The following is a 5,671-nucleotide window of genomic DNA, read 5'->3' as shown; positions in this document are numbered from 1 at the left end:
AAGTGTCTGTGCTTTTTTGTTATAATTTATTAATAAAAGAACATTACACACACACACACACACACACACACACACACATATATATATATATATATATATATATATATATATATATATATATATATATATATATATATATTGTATGATAAATAATTCCATAGTAAGTTACTAACTTAGCATGATGACCCAAGACATACCTCAACTTAAACAAAAACATGATTAATGCATTGCACTACAGAAATAATTATTTGTCCAATATGTATCTTTCTAATGTTACTTCACACAAATGTATTCAATTGAACTTTTAGCTGTCTATACATTGTGTGGCATTTCAGAACTGTAACCTTTTTAATTAGTGATTCAATTATAGACAGTACTTTAAAATTAATGGACAGAACTGCATGAAGTGTGGATGAGTGCTAAACGTGCTGACTCCATGTTGTCACTATGTAGCACTGGTTGTACATCTGGGGTAGGTTCTGTATAGGAAATACAAAGGAAAGCATTAATGAAAAACATTTTATAGCAGAGCTCATGTACCAAAACTTGAAAGTGCCACAAAGTGCACTGTTGCAATAAGTTAAACTAATTTCTAATATGTACTGGTAGTGGGGTTATAAATTAAGATAATAAACAATTTTAAATGTGATCTGTGTTAAATAAAAAAGTACAGTTAACATAAAATATTAATAATTTTATTTAAAATTATTACATTAAAATAACATAACATAAAACATACATTAAAATAACATAACATAATTTTTTTGATTTTAAAATTAATTAATTAAAAAGTAAAACTTTTTTTAATGAAAAGAGTGACAGGTTTGAATATATTATTTTTTTCCTAACACTGTCTACATAGTAGATATGTGGCTTTGGTCTACTGCAAATTTTTCATACAAACTGTTTTATATGCTCCTTTATTACCTTAAGAAAGGGCAATATAAGTGTCTTTATTAATTTACTCACCTTTATTTTTGTTTCGTCTCTCTTCGTTATCCCCAATGTGCCTATCAGGTAGGAATGACAAAAATATATTTCACATACCAGATCCAAACAGAATTTCAACAAAGTGGCCCATCTTAGTAGAAAGCCCACTCACCACGTCAAGGTGCAGACAAGACAAACAAGACGAACTCAGACGAGACAAAAAAGATTTCTACATGTAAAATGTAACTATATACAAAAATATTAACAAAACAACGTTTTTAGAAACATAAATATGAACATTTTCAACCTGAAATAAAAGGAATATTATTTTTGGGGTATTTTCAATATTTTTATTCTAGAACAATAATATAATTGGAACTGGAAGTGCAAACTGCATTTAAAACAAAATAGTCATAAGAACAATTTTCATATAGTACTACACTAACAACCATAAATGAGAGAACATATTTTAACAGTAAACCTATTTCATTTGAATTTCTGAAGAACTATTTACAAACAAGTGCTTTCTGTGACTGAACAGATTTTAAAAACAATAATATAGAAAAATTAAGGTGGATCAGTGCAGTAGAGGCATCTTCTGTGAATGATTCAGTCCTGTTTATGCGGACTGTAAATCATTAGAAGCAGCAGCAGAACTTAAAGAGGATCAGTGGAGTAGTGGCGTCTTTTATGAATGTATCAATCTGGTTAACGAGGACTGTAAATTATTACCAGCAGCAACAGAACTTGAAGAGGATCAGTGGAGTAAAGGTGTCTTTTATGAATGATTCAGTCCTGTTTATGCGGACTGTAAATCAACAGCAGCAGCAGCAGGTCTTCAGTAGGATCAGAGGAGACAGAGGAGGCATGAATGATTAGCATCAAAGAGAACAATAGAAGACTACAAATAAACCAATTATTCACCATAAAAATGAATCAATTTAGTCAGTTGTCTGCGAACAATTTTGCCATCTTTTGCTATTTCAGCTCCCCTTCTTGCAAAGTGGTTAAATCTGACTTTGCTATACCAAATGGATGCCATTTTAACCAATAAATGAATATGATTCATTTCAACGCTTGTAGCAAACATGTGGCTGTGGAGTTGTGGAAAAAGATCTCTCTCTGCACAATTTGCTAACACCTCATTGGAAATAGCAAGTGTGATTCCACGTCCACAGGGAAGCTGACCTCCACTTGTTGTGATCTTTCTCTGAATGCATTTCTCTGTGGTCAGACACACAGACACCATGCCTGGTGATGGTTTCTGCAGACCACCTCTGTTTTTTAGATGGATGAATTCATGTGCAGCACCATCAGTTGTTAATGCCTGTGAGCATGGCAAGCAGGATATTTTCTCTTTCATCTTCTTCACCACAAATCCTGTGATATAATGAATTGCTGCCTCTTTGTATTCAGAAAGACTGCATACATGAGGGAGGTCAGGAACAGCAACATTCTCGGGCACGTCCACTTCCACCAACTGTACTTCCAGTCTTCGGGCAACATTTACAGATGCAGGTGTTGAGTTGAGCATGTAAGTGTTGTCTAGAAGCAAACAGTTCCCTGTGCCTGTTTTCACTTGGTGCCTTACAAGTAGGCATTTGTATGCTCCTTTAAACTGCCTGGCATTAGGATTATCATTGTGAACACCTCTTCCTCTTATGGCAGCAAAGAAAAGCTCCAAGTGGTCCTGACTTAATTTGTAGGTAAGAAGATATCTGCATGGTGCATTGGGCCTTTCAACAAGATCATGATAGATGTTAAGTGCACTTCTGCCATTAGCAATGAAGCCCTATATGGCAGTCTTCTTTTTGGTGGTGTGAAGTGGCACCATCTTGTTGTACTGCTGGACCTTCAACCCACGAAGCATGGATTCTGCCTGCTTTGAAATGGTCTCAACCCGATCTTTAGTTGTTGTTTTGATTGGGGCTTTGAAACCTTTTCCAAGAGGATTTCTGCTGTTCAGTACATCAAAAGCTGCATCTACAGTGCGCAAAAACTGCACAGTTGCAGCACAACCTTTGAATTCCTCCATTTTCAAGCCTTGCTCACAGAACTCTATAGCATCTGCCACACTGCTGCTGAAGAGCTGTGCTGCCAGATGGACTTTCATTTTTTGTTTTCGCCATTGTAAATGAGCCATCTTCAGCTTGTTTCCCAGTCGCAGACCTTCTTTTTCTTGGAGTTCATTGAGGGCTTCAATGTACTTCCACTTAATCTTATTTCCATCTTCTGTCTCAAATTCAAGGGAAGATGCAAAGGCATTGCGAAGAAGCTTTAGCATGTGGCATGCATCCAGGATCACATGTACTTTCTGAGTAGGGTCCTCAGGATGCATGAAGTAAGGCTTCATGTTGTTAATATTTAGGTCAGCGCCAAGTTCCCTTATCATAGCCAAGTTGGTCGTGGGGGCATCACATGTAAGAGAGATGACTTTGACACCAACCTCATGAAGTCTGCTAAGGCTCTCCCTAATGACATTGGCCTTCTCTGATCCATCCATACCTGTGATGAGAAAGTATGCTATGGGAATTTTCCATGACTCATTTACAGCCACAACCATGCGGACCAAAGCCTGGGTAGCCAACGTGTTGTCAATTTCTCCAGTACCAATGTTCACGTAGCCATGAAACTGGTCCCCTGCAAATTCAGTCATCTTGTGAATATACATTTCATCCATCATTAGGGCACATACTGTTTCTTTTCCTCTCTCTTTATTCTCCTCTACATGACATTTCAGCGCTGTGAAAGATGCCACAGTAAATCCAGGATCAGCTGATATGCTGCTGTACCAATTCCGAATGGTGTGACTGTGTGGCAGCGCTTTCTGAAAATTGTCACGCACGTAATCATATGCCTTTGGGGAATAAAAATGCAAGGTTGTGGCAAACTGCTTCAACTCCTCTGAGTACTTTGCTGTTTTATTCCCCTGCTGTATTTTCAACAAGATGTGCTTTGGCACTTCATCAATTGACTCAAGCAAAGAAGCACATTCATTGGATATCAACAGCTTCTTCTTGAGTTCTGTGACGACATCCTTTAAGGTGGAGATTTTGATTTTTAAACGCCTACACTTTTGGGATTCAATTTTAAGCTTTTTCATGTATTTTTGTAGAATTTGGTTAGTGGCCTGATTTTTCCATTTTAAAGATCTCGGAGACGCAAGGTTGTAGCTGTGATCCTCTTTAATAAAATTAGGAGTTTCATGTGTGGAGCTTAAAGTTGCATAACTATGATCCTCATTAATATCCACCGTTACAGCAGTGTCAACTTGACATAGGTCATTACTAACTGAGAAGTTGCCAATAGCATGTTCAGTCAAGGTGGCATTGCTGTAATCAGCAGCTGAGTGCACGCTAAGAGACTTGTCAACTGGAGAATCCTTTTTACTGTGTCCTGCATCTTTGCTGAACAACAGAGAGGAGCCACTTACCTCAGAATTCTTATTCGCAAAAGTCTTGTGTCTTACCCCTACACAAGAGGATTTCACCAGATGACCAGGAAATGAGAATATAGTTGGAACTGCTGTACTTTTAAGACGCTGATTCCCCTAAAGAAAAAACAAAATAAAAAACAAAAATGAGGAAAGAAAAAAATCGACGTCTTTCAATAAACACAAATCTAGATGAGTCTGAAAAGTTTTCTTTTCTAATCTACTATTTTGAGTATGTTAGCCTGCATTATTAAAGTATATGAATAATTAAATTCATATACTTTAATAAATTGACAACAAGGATGCTGACAAAATGCTTTCCATTATCCAGTAAGAATAATGATTAAAATTCAGATTAAGATTAAAGCAGATTAAAATGTAACATTAATTGAATTTAAAATAAAGTGCATATTCCAGTACTAAGCTGTGTATTAAACATATTCATATATCTGACAAGCACTCTAGTTCTCTACAATCGCTGTGACAGTTTTTTCAATACATTTAACAAGTTTCCAAAACTCTTAACACAATTAGCACAACATCCGTCTTTGTAGGCTAAAAAAATAATCTTTTTGCTTTGATACAAAATGCATCCAGTTAACACTAATTTCAAATGCTTGAACTTCTTTTACAAACAAGCTCAACCAAGACCAAAGCAATGTAATGTTACAGTCAAATTTACAAATACCTTCACACTGTATGTCAGAACAGATAACATGTTCTAAACATAACTTCTATAGGCTAAAGTCAAAGTGAATAGCTGTTCATGTTGTGTATTGAAACACAAATATATTGACTGCATTTTCTTCCATCGTCCATGAGAAACAGGTTGTTGCAGTTATGCAAATACCTAAATCACAGCATATTTCCATCAAGGAACCACACTCATGATCATAAATATGTTCTTTGGGCTGAACTTGAGTGGAAAAAGAACAACAAAAGAATTCATCCCATGCCTTGCCAGAGAACATATCAGGTGTGATGTGGATGAGAACATGTGACCAAATGCAGAAGATTACTTTTTTATTGTTATTGTTATTGTGGTGCTTTTTCTGTTTGTACATCTTGTATGTCTTTTTGCAAATAAAGTTTGTACTGCAGCAATTCTGTGTCTTTTAAGTTTTATTTATTTTTACATAAACTGTACATTTTATAAAGCTACTCTGATATGGTCATTTATTTTTTTGTATTGAATTTCAGGAGCAAAAGAAAATACACGCATTTACTAAACCCAGCAAAACAAAAATGTAAAGAGGGGTCAAACATAGGGGGCAGACCTGACACAAAACAATGCAGTTTCCATAATTT

At 35.8% G+C, this 5,671-nt stretch overlaps 1 protein-coding gene across 4 annotated transcripts in view; it reads right to left on the bottom strand.

The window, feature by feature from the left end:
• Nucleotides 1-5,671, bottom strand: part of LOC137491081 (uncharacterized) — a 554,517-nt gene that overhangs the window by 53,733 nt on the left and 495,113 nt on the right. The window lies entirely within an intron of this gene.

This window comes from Danio rerio, chromosome 4 (genome assembly GCF_052040795.2).
Source record: "Danio rerio strain M-AB ecotype USA chromosome 4, GRCz13ab, whole genome shotgun sequence".
Lineage (NCBI taxonomy): Eukaryota > Metazoa > Chordata > Actinopteri > Cypriniformes > Danionidae > Danio > Danio rerio.
This window is presented reverse-complemented; position numbering and strand designations above follow the sequence as displayed.